At 38.3% G+C, this 20,247-nt stretch overlaps 3 pseudogenes across 1 annotated transcript; all 3 read right to left on the reverse strand.

Moving 5' to 3' along the window:
* Positions 1 to 452: 452 nt before the first annotated feature.
* Positions 453 to 6,325, reverse strand: LOC149026662 (pentatricopeptide repeat-containing protein At3g12770 pseudogene; annotated as a pseudogene). Its single transcript, XR_016173403.1, has 3 exons — positions 6,036 to 6,325; positions 5,662 to 5,798; positions 453 to 4,626 (listed from the first exon to the last, which is right to left on the reverse strand). The product of XR_016173403.1 is annotated as a pentatricopeptide repeat-containing protein At3g12770 pseudogene (transcript).
* Positions 6,326 to 10,351: 4,026 nt separating this feature from the next.
* LOC149026663 (3-ketoacyl-CoA synthase 4 pseudogene) lies at positions 10,352 to 12,135 on the reverse strand (annotated as a pseudogene).
* Positions 12,136 to 17,917: 5,782 nt separating this feature from the next.
* On the reverse strand, positions 17,918 to 19,916 carry LOC149026664 (3-ketoacyl-CoA synthase 4 pseudogene; annotated as a pseudogene).
* Positions 19,917 to 20,247: the final 331 nt, after the last annotated feature.

A 20,247-nucleotide genomic window follows, 5' to 3' on the forward strand; every position in this document is an offset into this window, starting at 1 on the left:
ATATCCCATCCCTTTCTCTCATCCTCTATAATCTTGTCAAGTTGACCTTCTCTAAAAAAAGCAGAAACAATATGTCACACCAATAATTAACACCTGAAAAGCATAAATTTATCGATAAACATCCAATTATTTAACAGAACTTTCTAGAGCACACCTGCAATTTTAAACCTTGCATTCATCCACATCAGTTAGAATTTGGAGGAGGCCTTGTTCCTTTGTGCATCAGCCTATAATCCCTACTGAATGCACACTCCAGACATCGGAAAGTTCAAAAGGGGGAGCAAGAAAAAGTAATATACAATGTGCAGCATAATATAGTAACATTTACTCTCTCTTTTTTGGCAGTACATCATAACATTTACTCGTAAGAAGCAGACAACCAGGATTGAACAGCAAACTATGAGAGAGGAGGGGGGGGGGGGGGGGGGGGGGGGGGAGGCAAACATACAAAGTTCAGGTAAAAAATAATCCTTCTGTGTAGCAACCTCTGCCAAGAATCTGGTCTTGGAATCTCAATAATGATCTAGGCCTCAACGATTTCTCTTAACAAATTCTTTGTTGAAGTGCAAATTCATCAATAATTAAAGAGTGGTTGTAAAAAAAATGGAGAGAACAAAATTCAAAACGAAACTGCATACCTGCATCTCAAAGTTAATTTATAATTGAAAAAATCAGCATGGCACAAAAAAAATTAAAAACCACACACTAGACTCTCAAATAAGGCTGCAAATAAAAAACAAAGCACAGAACTAAGCGGCAAAATAAATAATGATAGAGATGGAAAGGAAATCGGGAAGCCCAGATGGAGGACATATAGAGAGAAGTTGGACAGCAGAGATGACCAGAGAAGAGAAGAGAAGAGCAAAGGAGATCGAAAATACCTCATAGTGAAAGGAAGCGAGTGAGAGAGAGGAGGGGGGGATCTCTTGGCCTGCCAATGGAAAACTATGCTGCATAGACCTTGCAGGTCGAATCCTCTGCAATAATGAACTGAAATCTGAGAGAAAGCACACACTAAGCACCAGAATTCATTGCATCTAAACCATAAAACACAAGCTTGTCCATGGTCTTACCCGTGGTAGAGGAAAGCTATCAACAACAAAGATCTCGGCAATGCCAGTACCAGGAAAGCCAACCATAGGAACTGTGATTACAAGTACAAATTACAGACTATGCTGAAGGAGAATGGATTCACAATGGAGAGAGAGGAAGAGAGTTACCCTTGAACAACCAGCACGCCGATAGATAATGGAAGAATTGAAGATTGTAAGATGTTCTAGCAACCAAATTTTGAAGTTAACTAATTTTTATCTGCTCAGGTTGGATGCTTCTTGATATTACTTCCTATAAACAATAAATTCTTCCATGCTTCTTTTATTTGTCTTCACATTCATTTGATAACAGGCCCTCATGATCCAAACTCAATTATTCCCGAAACTAATCAGGAGTTGAGGTATAACGAAGCACTACAACTGGGGGTTATGTGATTTATTGTTGCTCAAAATAGAAAAGCAAACATGGGAGCAATGGTAGTAATGTCAAGTAGTGGGAGGTGATATACTTACTTTCTCTATTACAAAAACACGAGGAACAAAGAGGTTACTGGTAATTCACATTCAGAGTCAGACTGCAAACCTAAGAGAAAATGTCCCTCTTAAGCATCACCAATAATCCCCACAAGAGCAATTTCCATCTCTGAAGTGGTGAAAACGGTTGATGTCTCTTACAATAATCTCCCTTGAAACAATCTTACAGATGTACTTTAATGCAGTGTGGCAATCCACACAAATTCTAAGATTCTTTTTCACCCTAATAGGAACTCCAGCAGGTGTAGCAATCAAGCCAAAAGCCACTGCAAGCCTCTCACTGTGGTGGAAAAGAAGTAACTCTTTCTCACTTCGATTGACATCATGAAGGTCAACTTCTACCATAGGTACATATCCAGCTTTTGTCATAAAATCACTCAACTCTTCAAGTTTTGCATATATTTCTTCAGTCCTTGAATGACTCCTATCCCCAACAATAAAGGCATGCACTTTGTCTTTTACCTCAATCCAACTTATTCCAGGTTCCTTCTTAATCTTGTTGGTTTTCATTAGCCTCCTAACCTCGGCAACAGTGTCCCACATGCCTGCTGATGCATACATGTTTGCAAGAAGAATATGAGTTCCAGATTTCTGTGGTTCAAGAGCAAAAAGCCTCTCAGCAGCCTGTCTGCCAAGTTCAAGATCCCCGTGAACTCTAGAGGCACCAAGGAGTGCTCCCCACACCGAAGCATTAGCTTCAAAAGGCATATTGCTTACAAGCTCCACTGCTTCATTTAGTCTGCCTGCACGGCCAAGGATATCAATCATGCACGCGTAGTGTTCTTGCGTTGGTTTGATTCCAAAGAGCTCTTCCATAGATGTAAAGTAATATTTGGCCTCAGCTACCAGACCTGCATGATTACAAGCGCAAAGCACACTAACCAAAGTTATGTGGTTTGGAAGGACACCCTCTTTTAGCATTTGATTGAACAATTGCAAGGCCTTCCTTCCATGCCCATGGTGGGCAAGTCCTCCGATTATTGCAGACCATGAAACTATCCCCCTTTCTGGTATTTCTAGGAAAGCATGGTCCGCATCTTCTATACTTCCACACTTGGCATACATATTAACCAGGGCATTCCCTGCAAATACATCTGACAAGAATCCATTCTTTAAGATGTGAACATGTATTTGTTTCCCTTGTTCATAGGCAGAAAGATTTGCACAGGCATTGAGAAGGCCACTACAAATAAATGGATCTGGCTTGAGCTCCATATCAAGCATTTCCAGGAAGAGCTTCAGAGCTTCCTCACCTTGCCCATACTGAGCATAAGCTGTGATCATAGACGTGAAAGTCACAACATCTCCAAAGGGGTATTCCTTAAAGATTCTTGCTGCTTCTTCTATGTGGCTACATTTTCCATATGAATCAATAAGGCTGTTTATAACATAATCATCATGTTCAAATCCTGACTTTATAACTAGTGCGTGAACTTGTTTGCTCACACTAATGGCTTGCAAACTAGCAGTGGATTTAAGAATAGCAGATAAAGTGGTATGATTAAAACTAAGTCCTTCAGATAACATGTCAATGAAGAGAGAGATCGCTTCTTCATCAGCTTCATTTAGTGAATATCCCGATATAATGGCATTCCATGAAATTATATCGTTCTCCAGCATTGAATTGAACACCAGTCTAGCTTCTTCCATGAGATTGATCTTTGAATACATATCAATTAGGCCAACACTCAGAAACAAGTCAGACTGAATATTCAGTTTGATTAAATCACTGTGGACCTGCCTACCCAACTCTTTCATCTCCATTCCAGCACAAGCTTTGAGAATACTTGACAGAGCAAACATGTTTGGAAAAGTTCCTGAAGCTTTCATCTGCACCATCAAATCCACAGCCCAATCATAATATTCATGAAGAACACAACCCGCAATAATTGCATTCCAAGAAACATTATCTGGTCGAGGTATCTCCTCAAAAACAGCAATTGCAGAATTAAAATCGCCTAATTTTGCATACATATCAACAAGTGCATTGGCCGAGAAGGGATCTGAATCATATCCAAGCCTTATCAAATATCCATGGATTCTTCTTCCTTGGATATAATCTCCTGAACCTGTGCAAGCATTTAAGATACTTGACAAACTAAATTCATCTGGCTTTGTTCCTCCAGATAGCATTTCGTGAAATAGATGAACTGCTTCCTTAAAGTGACCATGTTGTATGTAACTAGAGAACACAGCATTCCAAGAAACAACATTCCTTTTAGGAATCTCACCGAACAGTCTCTGTGAATCAAAGAATTCACCACACTTGGCATACATAACAACCAGAGTATTTGCAACAAACACATCAGTCTCAAAGCCAGTGATGACAACAATCGCATGAATTTGCTTGCCAACCTCCAAATTCTTCTTGATTGAGCATGCTTTAAGAACACTTGGAAATGTGAATTCATTACACTTAACACCAGATAGATGCATCACCCGAAAAGCAGCAAGTGCTTCTGTACCAAGCCCACTCTGGGCATATCCAGATATAAGGGCAGACCAAGAAACCAAATCTGGCTCCACAATTTCGTCGATCAAATTGCGTGCGTAACAAAAGATCTGACATTTTGAGTAGAGATTGATCAGATGATTGCAAAGGGTTATATCTTCTGAAAATCCAGATTTGGTGATGCGGGCATGAAGCTGCATTCCTTGATCGAGAGACTTGGTTGCACTGCATTCTGACAGGAGCTTGGAGTAAGTGTCTGATGTGGGAATGAAGTTACCCTTCTTAATTAAGTTAAGGATTGCTCTAGTTTTTTCTCCACCAAAATTAGCATAACTTTGAATGGATTTGGTGGCATGAGAAAGATTAGTCAATGGAACAGAGATTTTAAACACTGGGTAGGGACAATGATGAAGAAGTTTTGGTTGGAAACTGATTCTGTGAAACTTCATTCCCCATGAAGGTCCCTCCTTGTAAGAATGTCAGGTTAAGCCAATTTTATACCAGAAAAAAAAAAAAAAAAAAGGCAGTCATATTCATTATCCAGAACCCAACATAAAACGTCACATAGGGCTGTCAAGCAGAACCAACCTGAAAAATGGATGAGAAGCATAATTCAGAATAAGAAGATGATCCCCATGTTCAAAATATATATTATTAAAATAAAAAAAACAACAGAGATCAACAAATAAAATGGAGATGCAAAAGGCCAGCAAGAATCAAACCCAGGACCTTAGTCCCTCTAAGTCCATAACATGCCATAGCATATAAGACCCAAGACTCCAACGGTGAACAGTTTGACTTACTAGTTATGTGCACAACATGCACGGGAGACTCACCTTTTAGCATTAATGCATTTTCAAGATTCAACAGAAGTCCACATATCCAAACAAACAATAGACAGTTTCTCCACACCAGTAGGCATATGAGATATCTCTACAGCATCATCAAAATTTCCACCGCTAGAAAGGTGATTTAGCAACTCCAGTTACGATATCTAGGTAATAGTACGAGTGTTAAAGACTTTATTAAGGCCCACAACTCTATTGTGGTCTATTGTCATATCATTATTGGTTCAAAAAAACAGTTCTGAGTCTCAACCGGGTTTTTCTATTTCTGGATTATTTGAGTAACTTGATACCAACAAACATTGTACATCAGACCTGGAAAATAAATTGTAAACATGTATAAAACGTCATATTAACAGAACATTTCTGATATTTATATCAAATTACAAGCTCCAAACAATGACCGTAAGAAACAAATGCTTTAGTAGACACAGGGGTCTAATAATGTAAAAATAGTTACAATTGAAGTTAAGAGATTAGTCACATGGAGGTTTTGCAACACAGAGAAGCTTGGCATCAAAATAGCTTTTCTAAAAATCAAATCACAAGCATTACAGTAACTGTATAGAATCAAGGTGATGGGTTTTTCTTCAGGGTAAACAAGGGCAGAAGAAGGAAGTGTCCAGAATCATAGTAACATTTGGGATTTACTCTCAAAAAGTCATCAGCAAAAATATTTATAATTTAATTGTATGAGATAGGTGGATGAACTGTGAGTCTCCTATTCAGTTAAAGTAGTAAACGCAGTTTAATCAAACATCGAGAAGTCAGGACGCACCATTCCTGCAAATTGGATAATTAAGTAGAGATTACAGCTAGGCAATGTGTCTTCTCTCTCCCCATACCCTCCTTTGTCCTTCAAGGCCTCAATCCTTCCTGCAACAGAAGCCCAGTAGGAATCGAGAGACTAATGATCTGGACAATAATAAAAAGCTTAAGCATCAGGAAGCTAAAATTCGAAGGGGAGCGAGAGAGCTCAAGGAAACTATTCAATCACTACCTTGGTGGATATTACTTCCGCTTGTAAGCATATTCAATCTTCTCATTTTGTATAATTGGCTACTTTCTCTTTCATGATTTCAAAAAATTTGCTGGATTCAATGGGAACTGAAATGAATGCTATATATATATATAAACAAAAGAATGCGTTACCATTGAGATTATCGCAAGGAAGTTGAACAGGTTCCCCAACTGTGAAGCAAATGATTGCCGACGGTGAAGTGTAGAAGACGAGATGCAGAGGTTGGGCGAAGTAGGGAGAAGAAGAGTTACAGGTCAAATAAGCGCCGCCGGCTAATGTGCGAATCCGGAGAAGATGAGTTGCGAGGTCTTCGCGCCATGATATCAGAGAAAACGGATAGGGCTCAAACGCGCGGGTAAGAGAGAAGACGAATATCGCCTTAGGTTTTCCGTTTTCCACTTCTCCTTTCGGACCTTTTCAGCTTTCCTCTTGCTATTGTAGAATTCCGTCTGTGCCCTTCGTTCCCTTGTTTAATGGTGTGACCGGCGTCAATCTCATCCGAGCCCATTGGAATGGCCCGAATGGGCGTGTGAGCATTTTAAGATGGGTAATTTTCATCTGAACTTAAGGTTTGGTCCAAGTCACTTTTAGTCTAATTTAGGTTTTCTTTCGCATATGGCTCCCCTGTGGTTTCAAAAAATATTAAATAAAGACAAGCTTAAGGGCCTGTTTGGTTACTTGAGTCTGTAGATTTCAAAAATTTAGAGATTTCAAATCTACAGACTTCAAATCTCTAGAGTCATGGTTCGTAAAATTAACTGTTTGGTTAGTTTGAATTCTTGAAATGAAATTTCTAGATTTATCTTAAAAAAATATTTATTGAATTATGGTTCAAATTTTTAACACTTTGATAGTATGGGTGAAATCTCTGGATTTCACCTCATACCCATAAATCTACAGATTCACGTTTTTAGTGTAAAAATGTGAATCTCTAGATTTCATGAATCTAGGGATTCACACAACCAAACAGGTGAAAATCTCTGGATTCGCTTAACCAAACAGGCCCTAACCGAATCTGTTAGTTTAATAATTTAATAGAGAAGGGTATTTTCGTCACAAATTATTAAACTAACAGATTCTGTTAAGCTTGTCATTATTTAATCATTTCTTGATACCACAGGGGAGCCATATGCAAAAGAAAACTTAAATTGGACTAAAAGTGACTTGAACCAATCCTCAGGGGGTCCAGATGAAAATTACCCTTTTATGATTTATTTATTTATTTATTTTATATTTATGAATTGATCTATATCTAAAATGTGCAATGGAGCCAACACATAGCTGTTCTAGTGGGATTCAAATCCTCTGTAATTCATTTCCCTACAATTCCCTGTAATTCCCTCATAGGATTATGCCACGTGGAATTTAAGTAATCCAAAGGTTATCCAACAAACTAGAGTTTAAATAATATTCAAATTTAGCTTAAATTGGATAACCTTTGGATTACTTAAATTCCACATGGCACAATCCTATGAGGGAATTACAGGGAATTGTAGGGAAAGGAATTACAGAGGATGTGAATCCGTTCTAGTGGGATCTACATCCTTTGCAATTCATTTTCTTGTAATTCCCTGCAATTCCTCTTTAAGATTTTGCCACATGGCATTAAAGGATCCAACAATCACCAGTTAAAACTAAATTTGATTTTCCTCTCTCCTCTCTCGGTGAAATTCCCAAAAAACCCTGCGTTTTTTTTCGTCTCTCACTCTCTCTCCTGTTCACGGGTCTCTCTTCTCTCTCTCACTCTCTTTCCTGTTCACGGGTCTCTCCTCTCTCTTGAAGGAATTCTGCTCAATGCTCTCTCCTCTCTCTTCTAAGAATTTCAGAAAATCCCAGGATTAAACCTCTATAGGCTTTGCGATTTTCTCTCCTGTAGGCTGTCTCCTCTCTCTCACTATCTTTCCTGTTCACAGCTCTCTCCTCTCTCTTGAAGAAATTCTGGTCAGAGCTCTCTCCTCTCTCTTCTAAGAATTTCAGAAAGATCCCAAGATTAAATCTCTATAGGCTCTGCAATTTTCTCTCCCACAGGCTGTCTCCTCTCTCTTCACAAAAATCTAAGAGATCTTTGGAATTGCAGTGATCATCTCATCTGTCTTCTATGATCATATTGCAATCCTGATTTCTACTCCTTTTTTCCTCTCAAGAACATCTTCAACATTCAAGCTGTAGCTTAAATTTCAACTTTTTAAACTTCAGAATCAATAGCAGCAGGGTTTCAAATTCAGTATTAATGCAAAAGCAGAGTTTGGGTCAGCATTCATTTTTATGTTTCCAGAGTGCAAGTCTGCATCCAAGATAATTAATGCCCAAAGCCACAGAACCATGCGAGTCCCTACCTACTTGATCATCTGGGGTTTTTAATAAGCTGAGACTGAAACTTAGAAAGGTAGTTTTAAGACAAATTCTCTTGCATCTGGAGACAATGAGGGATAAGGCCATGCACTTAGCTTTCTTATCAACAAACTATTTCGTTGCTTCTTTTCTCTGTGAGAGAGAGAAAACTCCCTAGAGGTTCAAAATTCTTCTTCTAATCCTCTAGTTCCCCAATACGTAAATCCCTTTCTGAATTTTCCTTTTCAACAAAACATCGAAAGCCTTATTTCACCATTAATAACCGTTCAATTTCATTCAATTCCTTTGGCTGCCCTATCAAACCATTACGTAAAAACGCAGGGTTTGTGAAGACAGAGTGAGATGATCACTGCAATCCCAGAGATCTCTCTGAATATTATGAAGAGAGAGGAGATAGCCTATAGGAGAGAAAATCGCAGAGCCTATAGAGGTTTAAACTAGGGATTTTTCCGAAATTCTTAGAAGAGAGAGGAGAGAGCTGTGAGCAGAATTTCTTCAAGAGAGGAGAGAGCCGGGAACAAGAGAGAGAGTGAGAGATGAAAAAAACGCAGGGTTTTTTTGGAATTTCACTTAGAGAGGAGAGAGGAAAATCAAATTTAGTTTTAACGGGTGATTGTTAGATCACTTAATGCCACGTGGCAAAATCCTAAAGAAGAATTGCAGGGAATTACGGAAAAGGAATTGCCAGAGGATGTGAATCCGTTCTAGTGGTGAAACCAACACCTCTTTGTAACGAGATAGTGGGGTTTGAGTATTGCTGAGGCATATAAATATCTCTATCTCCCACAGCTTAATAAAGCTCATTTGTACAATATATATATATATATATATGCAATGGACAAGTGTGAAGGTAACATAATCCTCTGTGTGAATATAAGATCCCAGTTCATATTGTCTCCATGCGTTTATGTGGTGACCTCTAGGTCTTCCACACGTTGGAGCTAGTCTGAATCCTTTGCGTACAAGTTTCAATAGGTTTTAGAGAGTATTTTGGGGCGAGATTCTGTATTTAAACTAATTAAAGTATAAATAACACATTAGTTGTATTTTAGCTAAAAAAATCAATGTAGATATATCATTCGATGTACATTACATTAATGTAGAGTTGTCTGACAGTACATTTTAAACTTAACTATTTAAGCACATAACATTCAATATATAATTTATAACTTCAAAATAGTTGACAATAAAAATAAAATAGAACTTAGTGATAAGAAGAGTGCCAATAGTGGATTCATCATGTGAGCTGAGTAGTACTATACCTGTAATATCCTCTCCTCCAACCAACGAACATAAACATCCCATGACATTTTATACCTATGGTTATCAAGGTAATCAACAACTATAACTTTATGAGTCTGGTCATCAACATACTTAAAATAACCAGCCTGAGGGAATACACACTTTGGATAGGGAAGTCCTGATGTAGGGGGTATTTGTTGTGGTATTTGGGAAAACATGAAATAAACAAAAAAATTGAAAATTTGAGAAAGCTATAACAATTATAGGAAAAAGTCTCAAGTTTCCACGAAATTTCTCAAGTTTCCTATGAAATTTGGGAATTTTTTTTCTCATGAACCAGCTGGTCCAACTGGGTTGAATAAAGTTTCGACAAAATTTTGACAAGTTTCGACGAAATTGAGAATTTTTTTTCGGTCCTCATGAGTTTCGAGAAATTTTGATCGAAATTTCGCACATTTCGACCGAATTTTGTACCATGTATAAAGTGATAAAAAAGGAATTTATGCATTTTTGTGACAACTAATGAACATCACATATAATTTTTCTTTCATAAGGAAGATTACATATCATGACACCATATATGGAGGTTCACATCTTGCATGCAAAATATTAGAGTACACAAGGATCCACAAGACTCCCATTCCCTTATTATTATCTTATTATTATTATTATTATTATTATTATTATAATAGTAGTTTATTTTCTTCATTTTAAGGCTTAAGCAAGCATGTTGATCGCTTTTGGAGGTGGCTTCAAGTGTAACAGTGCGGTATGGGAAGCCCTCAGGAATGTAACACACCCTTCTCCAGACAATCCCTGGGATGATTGTATCCATAAATACCCCATCGGTATCTTATGCCAATATATCGATGGGGTATTTATGGATACAATCATCCCAGGGATTGTTTGGAGAAGGGTGTTTTACATGCCTGAGGGCTTCCCATACTGCACTATTACACTTGAAGCCACCTCCAAGGGCGATCTGCCAAACTCGATTGCCCTTTCGAACCCTTCCCTTGGCCTCCGTGTAAGCCAGTTCGTACCATACAGAGGAAGATGACGTATTCCCAAATCGGTGAAGCGTCATCTTTGAAGCCTCCACATCTTCAGGCAGCAATCTTAGGTTCTTCTCCATCGCATCTATTACTCCTCTCCCTCCAGCATGAATGCAGAAGTGGTTGAATGCCAACTTGAAGTCTGGTACATAAGGCTTCACTTTCGCATTCAACAATTTCTTCGCTACCAAATTGAAGAGGTAGAGGAGTTGTTCGCTGATGGGAAGAACCAACGGACCCAGAGACTTGATATTGGCCTCGAGTGCCCTTCCGGCGATGGCTACAAGATCCTTAGACAACGTCAGGCCGTAATTCCCTGCAACGTCTTGCATTTGGTAAACGCAGCGGAACGCAGCATCGTCTGCGCCACGATGGGTCCTCACCACATGCAGCAACTTGTACTTGGCCTTTCGCCGGTCACTGGACTTGTTGGATAACAGGACCGCAGAACAGCCCATACGGAAGATGCAATTAGGGATCAACATGGACTTCTGGTTTCCCTTATACCAGTTCTGGGTGGTGTTCTCAGTGCTAACGATTATGGCGTAGGTGTTCTTGTGGACTTGGAGTAAGTCCTTGGTGAGGTCGAGTGCTATCAGTTCTGCACTGCACCCCATGCCACCGAGATTGAAGCTTTTGATATTTTCCCTCAACTTGTACTTGTTTACTATCACAGAAGAAAGCGATGGGAGTGGGTTGAATAGGCTGCAGTTCACTACAAGGATCCCTATATCCTTTGGGTTGACATTGGTGTTATTAAAGAGAATGTCCAGAGAGCCAAACATGACTTGCTCGGCCTCCTCACGAGCAGCAGCCATGGACGGGCTTGGAGGACTGCTATTGACCAACGCTTCCGGGAAATAAGTTTCCTCTCCCAGCCCAGATCTCTCAAGAATTCTGTGCTGAAACTCCAGAGATGAGTCCAGGAATTCACTATTAAGTTTCGACTGCTCCATGAACTTGTTGAAGGTTATTTTGAGATGAGATGGGGGACGGTAGCAAGCAAAGTCTACGAGGTAGATAGGTCTTGGGCAGTTCATGATATATACGGTTACCCCAAAGACCACGAAGCCCAAACATGCACTCATGGTAACCAAATGGTAACGAAGTTGCAGCCAACCCCACAGCTGAAGAATATCTTCAGGGCTCATGAGCTGCCAAAGCTCGACCGCGACCACGAACATGAGAATACCAAGGGAGAGTGTGAAGAAATGGGTCATCATGTATTGATAACCCAACTTCACGTAATCCAGATACCCAATCTGACTCTGAACGATCCTCTGTGCTTCTGCTCCTCCTCCTCCTCCCATGTCAACTCTATTACCTGCTGGTGATTGCACTTACTCAGTTCTGGGGAATGACTTGAAACGAAAATGCGTGACACATGTGAGTATTTAAAGAGTGAAGTTGCTGTCACGGATGCTCCCACGATTAAAAGAATGGCTGATAATATAGAAGGAACTAGGGAGAAATAGGAAGCAGCAGTGGTGGAGAAGTCGACGTTCTTCTGCAAACAATAAAGAAGAGGAGATGGTGATTGTTTTGAATATTGAAGGATATGGCCTGGTTTGAAAGGGGTTAATTTGTTTCTATAACAGGAGAATGGAAGAGAGAAATGGGTTTGTTTTTATAACAGGAAAATGGAAGAGAAAGAGGTGAGTTCGACTGACTTCATCCAATAATGCTGCGCAATTAATAGTCGCATTTCTCAGCGTTTTAACTTTTAAGGATGTGATATTAATTTACCTGTAATTAAAGTTAGGTTAATGATGAAATGCAATACCGACTTAATATATATATTTGACCCAATCGATACGATATATCTCGATACCTTTCTTCACTAAATTACACTAAAATACATTAGTCAGAGCGATACAATACTCGATACAAGGCGATACATCTCTTAAAATCACCTGATAGAATCGATACTCGATACCCGATATTGATACTGCCAACCAAAATATTCGAGGTTCAGTTTTAATTTTGGCAACCCATTCCAGCTAATAACTAAGAGGCGTTCCTTTAAGGGCCTACATTCAAGTTTAATGGACAAGCCGAGCTGAATTTAGCAACCACACGCGATCATCTTTTATGAGGTTGGTGATTGTTTTCTTTGCTCATAAAAGAAATGCTTTTTTTTTCAACAAACAAATCCCGCGACGTTCAAATTGTCTGGAGCACCCAAAAGAATGGTATACATCAGCCAAACAAACTATGCATAAACTAAGGTTAGGAATTATACACGAATACATGTGACAATCATTGGTGGTTGGCTGATAGATGGCCGCTCTCTTAGGCTTTGCAGACAATTTGAGCCTGCTTAATTTCCTAGTTTTTTAACCACATAATATTAGTGGGACTCAACTATAAATATTAAAATATAATTAGAGGTGGGAATCCTAGTGGTCCCATTTGGGCCTCACCCATTATTCTCCTCCATTGCAGAGGTGACCTAGACCCACAAATCACTTCCAAAAGGGGAGAAAATAAGGGTATCTGAAACCGATGGTTTTTTCTTTGGGCATGTCATGTTTAACAAAGCAAAAACATGGAAAATAACCACTATTTAATAACCATAATGTTATAAATCCAATATTTATAAAGTTTAAGGTGCTAGCACCTCATGAGTCCAGGGGATCATGTTTATCGTTATTGTAATAAAAATTGTTCTTATGTTATGAATAGGTCTCATTGTGAGTGGTAACGGATCAAGATGTTGTAGGCTACAAGAGGTAAGGGATTAAATTAAAATTCTGAAATTAAAAAAATAAAATTCTAGTTAATTAATTATTTTTATGATTTCGGGTGATTTAATAGTGTACTTTGGGTTGGTTTAGAACTTGGGTTAGCCTAAAGGACAATGACTAGTTGGTGTTGGTTTTGGTTTGAGATCGAACCAACCCCTAAAAAAAATCGGGTTATATAGTAATTTCATAACTAAAGAACATAAAGAAGAAGAAGAAATGAAGAGGATGATTAGAGAAAGAGGGGAAATCGCGAGATGAGGAGAAGGGAAGATTAGGCATGAAGAACAACATAGCTGAAGGTTATTTTTTATGGGATTAATCACCAAAACTGAGTTTGGAGTTGTTAATTGTTCTTCCACCTTCCTCTCAATATATTTTAAGATTTTTGGATGACTTGAGGTTTTTTTTTCTTTTTTTTTCTTCCAGGATTTCAAATGGTAAGAACCAACCTAATTTTTCGGTTCTAATCCTTGATTACAATATTTTTAAACCTTGTATTGATAAATTCATTTATCTAAATTGAAGAAATGTATTGTGGGACTAAAGATTAGAAGTTGTTTAAGACTTTCTTGATCTAATCCATCCCTTATTAAGAGTGAACTTTTTAACATTCAAAAATTAGAGTTTAATTTGATGTAAGAAAATTAGTATTTTGCTATGGAAGAAGTATATTTGTATTTTTTGTGTTTATATGCAACTTATTTCTAGATTTGAAATGCATTAAGCTACACCTCGAGTGTTAGTGAAAATTCCTGAGTGGCATTGCCAAGTCTTGATTGCATCTTTGTAATGTGGGTTGCAAGGCATATAGATTCCTTGGTGGTTTAAATGGCTTTAGCCACAAGTGCTGATTAAAAAAAAAGAAGAATGAGAGAAGAAGGAAATTAGTCAACGGTAATGAAGGTGCTAGAAAATTTGGGCGGCAACCATCTTTCCTTTCATATGATTATGATTTATCTTCATAGTCATGAGTTTTGAATAAGTACATATTAGGGTTTTATTTTATTATTTTTTATTATTTTCTTTTAAAGGAAGCCATGAAACTAAAATAGTAAGACTAGATTAATTGAACAAAGTAAACTTACTTGATTTAGAACTTTTAAAAAAGGTAACAAATTGAGTTTTATAAATAGAAGTAAATATTTTGTAGATCAGGAGCTTGAATAAGAGAAAGTCTGGGGGCTCCAATGGGTGAAGAATTCTATTCATCGGTGGTGGGCCATTTCTGGCAAGGTAAGAGGGGGGCGGTGGCGGGCAAGTTCTGGCAAGGCGTAGGAAGAACATAGGTGAAGGGATGTTGGGGTAATTGTATTACAAATTCTTCAAACATACAAAATGAAAATGCAATACAATTGAGAGATGAAGATCTTTAGATAATCCGGAGAGCTTGAAGTTGCAACCGAACAAACCGATCAATGAGGTTGAGTCACACCTTGAGTGATGTCTTTAAGGTAATTGATGCACCCTACTACCAAGGGTTCTTCACACCACCACCTCCAAGATAAAACAACCTCCAACTAGAAGATAAGGTAGTTCTTCTAGTCCCTTCAAAGAGCTAAAAACTAGAGCACAACGCTTAGACAACTCAAAAAAGATATTAACTTTGTAACTCAAATTATGCAAGAGTGAGAAGTGTCTCAATTACACCCTATATGCAAGGAAATGTTGGGTTTATATAGGCCCAAACCTCACCTTACACCCTTTAGGATTCTTAAGGCAGTGAGTTGGATTTAATCCATTCAAAAACCTCAACCCCACTCATGGTAATGACCATGAATGGTCATGAAGTTGAAATGAGAATTGATGGTCAAGAGTTAAAATTGAAGTAAATTCCACCCTTCAAGTAACCCCACCACACCACCATGATCAAGACCATTAAGACCCATGACCAATGTCCCGAAGAGCCTCACAACCAAGGTCATGAAAGGCCTCCTTTACACATGGTGCCTCATTACCACCCTTTCCTCATGGGTCCCACACACAAACAAAATAATTAAATAAAAGAAATGCAAAAGTTAATTTTAAAACTTAATATATAGATAATATAGATTTTAATAAAAAACCTAACAAGGGAGACTCTCATCACCCACCTAAGGCTTGGGTTTAGGATGGGATACAAAGTTAATTTAATAATTTAACATTGATAGGGTCTGGTCATTTCATATTGGAAGTTAAAGATGCACTATCGTAAACTGTTAAGTTGTGCGTTAGACATAATTTAAGTTACTTAAGAAAGACAACATGAACTTTATCCCATTTTTAAGACCCCGTTCTGTAACAAAAAAAAAATAGTATCTCTTAACAAACAAAAACACTACAAAAGAAGAAAGAACAAGGGATATCAGAAATCATTGGTGTTTATGTAAAAATGTCGCTGTTAGCAAAGCATAAACATAGAAGATGACCCAATATTGAAAACCATAGTATTATATACCCAATATTAATTAACGAAGTTGAAGGTGTTAATTACCACTTGTTACATCTCAAACCCATTATTCTTAGAGTGCGTTTATTTATATAAGCCTAACTATCTAATGCAACCTATGCTTAATCAACAAAGCTTATTTAGTTAAAGTAATATATATCTAGCTTAAATCAATAGGAAGAGGAGCAGGTCAAATTTTGTCTTTGTTCTTCTTTTCTTCTTTGCCAGATTTTGGTGATTTTACATCATCTTCCTCTTTTTGTATTTTCTCCGTCTCCTCATTCAATTTTGCTAATAACTTAGATTTTTCCTTCTTTACCCTCTCTTTAAACTCCTCTATGTCAATAGGCTTCAATGCATTCAACGTTAAAATCTCTTGTCGAACCGATTCTTGCTCGTAGTCTTCTTTGGTAAAAGAGGAACGGTCAGACTTCTCCATAGCTGTTAGCAGCAACAAGGTTATGATTACTACACTTGTAAATTTTTTTTAATCTTCTTCCTAGTTCAGAAATGCCATTGCTGATCTCCAGCATATATAGAGATGAATCATACGTATGGAAAGGGCAGTTTAATCACAAAGAAAGCAATCCTTCATGCATGCATGCATGCTCTAACCTACCAACACTTATTGCATTGATTCATGTGTGAACATTTTTCCTCGCATTCTAATTTTATTATTATTATTATTATTATTATTATTATTATTATTATTATTATTATTATTATTAGAGTAATTTTCATCTGGACCCCTTGAAGTTTGGTCTATGTCATTTTTAGTAAAAAAAAATTGAGACTTTACATGTCTTCCCTGTTTTATAGAAAAAGTCAATTTAAGGACAAATTATCACTCTTATAACCAATTTGCTCTTATTATATATTTTTTAATTTAAAATTTTTATATACATACTCCCACCTGCCATGAAACTCTGGACTCCCCTTTTAGTCCAAAAATTATAGAAAAGTCCTAGATTCAAATATATTTTAAAATATAACCATAATATCCTTATATGTTAAAAGACTCAAGTACCCATTAGCTTACACTCTATTTGCAAAACTTAACCTAAATGATTTTTTTTTTTAATATGTTCAAAAATTGACCCAATCTAAAATGTCCAAGGACAAGTGTGAAGGTAACACAATCCTTTGTTATAATATAAGTTCCCAATTCATCTTGTCTCCATGTATTCATGTGGTGACCTCCACACTTTGGAGCTAGTCTGAATCCTTTGCCTTTGTATAGGTAGAAGACTGTGTTGCTTTCACACCCTTCTACCACATATGTGAGCCCATCTTAGTGATGAACCATCATGTGAGACAAGTTGTACCAAAGTAGAGGATTTCAACTCCATATGTTGTATCTGTTGATTAATTAGATTGATATTTCAATCTAAATTGATGCATAGTGTTATTGGTGTGTGTCATTGTAACATTGAACTTTATTGGTTTCGTGTTAATTCTTTTTCTTTGTAGCAAGCTATTCAGCATGCATCTTGGCTCTTTTTCTTTACAATCCCCACTCTTCCTTCTGGTTCAATGATCTCAATCTCACTAACTGAAAAATATTTGTTTATGTATGTCCTTAATTTCATTAATTTTTCCTTCTTTTTTTTTTTTTTTTATAAAAAACCAAAATCCTATTGTTCATTCAATTTGGGACGCGTATGGAAAAAAAAAATAATAGTAATAATTTAGGACATGTTAGGTTTAAAAGAGCTGACGAGTCACTAGAGATAGGAGAGGGCTCGACACTATGGCTGCTATCTAATTACATGACATACAAATTACAGACCTTGCCATGGTGTAAAATACAAATATGGTTACAATTTGTGCTTTTAATTACCCCCTCTCCGTCCTTGCTTACATTTGCCCGAGTGCTTCTCAATGGACTCTTGGCGTGTCAAGGCAATTTAGTTGTTAAATATTTTACATCTAGATAAGGGTTAGTTCTAATCTTATCTATCAGGTTTGAATTTTCCAAGTATCATTTTCTCTTGTTACACTGCCACTTATTGATATTAGAGATCTAGATGTACACAACTTATAATTTTTATCTAAAGTAACATACGTTACAACATTGTAGTGCAGTTGGAAGCCCTTATTAAAAAATATAACTAATTAACACAAATATAAAACGTTATCTTCTCATTCATTTGTATATATGGTGATAAAACAGGAATTTATGCATTTTTGTGACAACTAATGAGGATCACATATAACTTTTCTTTCAGAAGGAAGATTACATATCATGAGACCATATGGAAGTACACATCCTTAGAGTACACAAGACTCCCATTCTCTTATTCTTCTCATTATTATTATTATAGTAGTTTATTTTCTTCATTTTAAGGCTTAAGAAAGCATGCATGTTGATTTTATCTTATCCCAATATTATCCATGGGGTATTCATGGATACAATCTTCCCAGGGATTGTTTGGAGAAGGGTGTTTTACATGCCTGAGGGCTTCCCATACCGCACTGTTACACTTGAAGCCACTCCCAAAGGCGATCTGCCAAACGCGATTGCCCTTTCGAACCCTTCCCTTGGCCTCCGTGTAAGCCAGTTCGTACCATACAGAGGTAGATGAAGTATTCCCAAATCGGTGAAGCGTCATCTTTGAAGCCTCCACATCTTCAGGCAGCAATCTTAGGTTCCTCTCGATCGCATCTATTACTCCTCTCCCTCCAGCATGAATGCAGAAGTGGTTGAATGCCAACTTGAAGTCTGGTACATAAGGCTTCACTTTCGCATTCAACAATTTCTTCGCTACCAAATTGAAGAGGTAGAGGAGTTGTTCGCTGATGGGAAGAACCAACGGACCCAGAGACTTGACATTGGCCTCGAGTGCCCTTCCGGCGATGGCTACAAGATCCTTAGCCAACTTAATGCCGTAATTCCCTGCAACGTCTTGCATTTGGTAAACGCAGCGGAACGCGGAATCGTCTGCCCCACGATGGGTCCTCACCACATGCAGCAACTTGTACTTGGCCTTTCGCCGGTCACTGGACTTGTTGGATAACAGGACCGCAGAACAGCCCATACGGAAGATGCAATTAGCGATCAACATGGACTTCTGGTTTCCCTTATACCAGTTCTGGGTGGTGTTCTCAGTGCTAACGATTATGGCGTAGGTGTTCTTGTGGACTTGGAGGAAGTCCTTGGTGAGGTCGAGTGCTATCAGTTCTGCACTGCACCCCATGCCACCGAGATTGAAGCTTTTGATATTTTCCCTCAGCTTGTACTTGTTTACTATCACAGAAGAAAGCGATGGGATTGGGTTGAAGAGGCTGCAGTTCACTACAAGGATCCCTATATCCTTTGGGTTGACATTGGTGTTATTAAAGAGAATGTCCAGAGAGCCAAACATGACTTGCTCGGCCTCCTCACGAGCAGCAGCCATGGACGGGCTTGGAGGACTGCTATTGACCAACGCTTCCGGGAAATAAGTTTCCTCTCCCAGCCCAGATCTCTCAAGAATTCTGTGCTGAAACTCCAGAGATGAGTCCAGGAATTCACTATTAAGTTTCGACTGCTCCATGAACTTGTTGAAGGGTACTTTGAGATGAGATGGGGGACGGTAGCAAGCATAGTCTACGAGGTAGACGGGTCTTGGGCAGTTCATGATGATATATACGGTTACCCCAAAGACCACGAAGCCCAAACATGCACTCATCATTCTAACCAAGTTGTAACGAAGTTGCAGCCAACCCCACAGCTGAAGAATATCTTCAGGGCTCATGAGCTGCCAAAGCTCGACCGCGACCACGAACATGAGAATACCAAGGGAGAGTGTGAAGAAATAGGTCATCATGTATTGATAACCCAACTTCACATAATCCAGATACCCACTCTGACTCTGAACGATCCTCTGTGCTTCTGCTCCTCCTCCTCGTCCTCCTCGTCCTCCTCCCATGTCAACTCTATTACCTGCTGGTGATTCAGTGATTGCACTTACTCGTTCTGGGGAATGACTTGAAACGAAAACGCGTGACACATGTGAGTATATAAAGAGTGAAGTTGCTGCCACGGATGCCCCCACGATTAAAAGAATGGCTGATAATATAGAAGGAACTAGGGAGAAATAGGAAGCAGCAGTAGTGGAGATGTCGATCGACGTTCTTCTGCAAACAATAAAGAAAAGGAGATGGTGATGGTTTTGAATTTTGATGGATATGGCCTGGTTTTGAAAGGGGTATGTTTCTATAACAGGAAAATGGAAGAGAGAAATGGGTTTGTTTTTATAACAGGAAAATCGAAGAGAGAGAGATGGTGAATGAGATGAGTTCGACGACTTCATCCAATAATGCTGTGCAATTAATAGTTGCATTTCTCAGGGATTTTCATTGGCAGCAGTGCCTACGTGGCACTGCTCCAAGCACGAGCAGTCAAGATGAAAAGTTTGAGCATTTGATTAAATCGTCATGGTTGATTTTACCGTGAAAAAAAAGATTTTTAATTAGAACAGACTCGGTTTGGTTCGCACGGTTCACAACAAACCATTACAAAACCAAGATTCTATTTGAA

Source organism: Hakea prostrata, chromosome 1, assembly GCF_041222555.1.
Source record: "Hakea prostrata isolate BN-2017 chromosome 1, UWA_Hpros_2, whole genome shotgun sequence".
In the NCBI taxonomy this organism is placed as follows: domain Eukaryota; kingdom Viridiplantae; phylum Streptophyta; class Magnoliopsida; order Proteales; family Proteaceae; genus Hakea; species Hakea prostrata.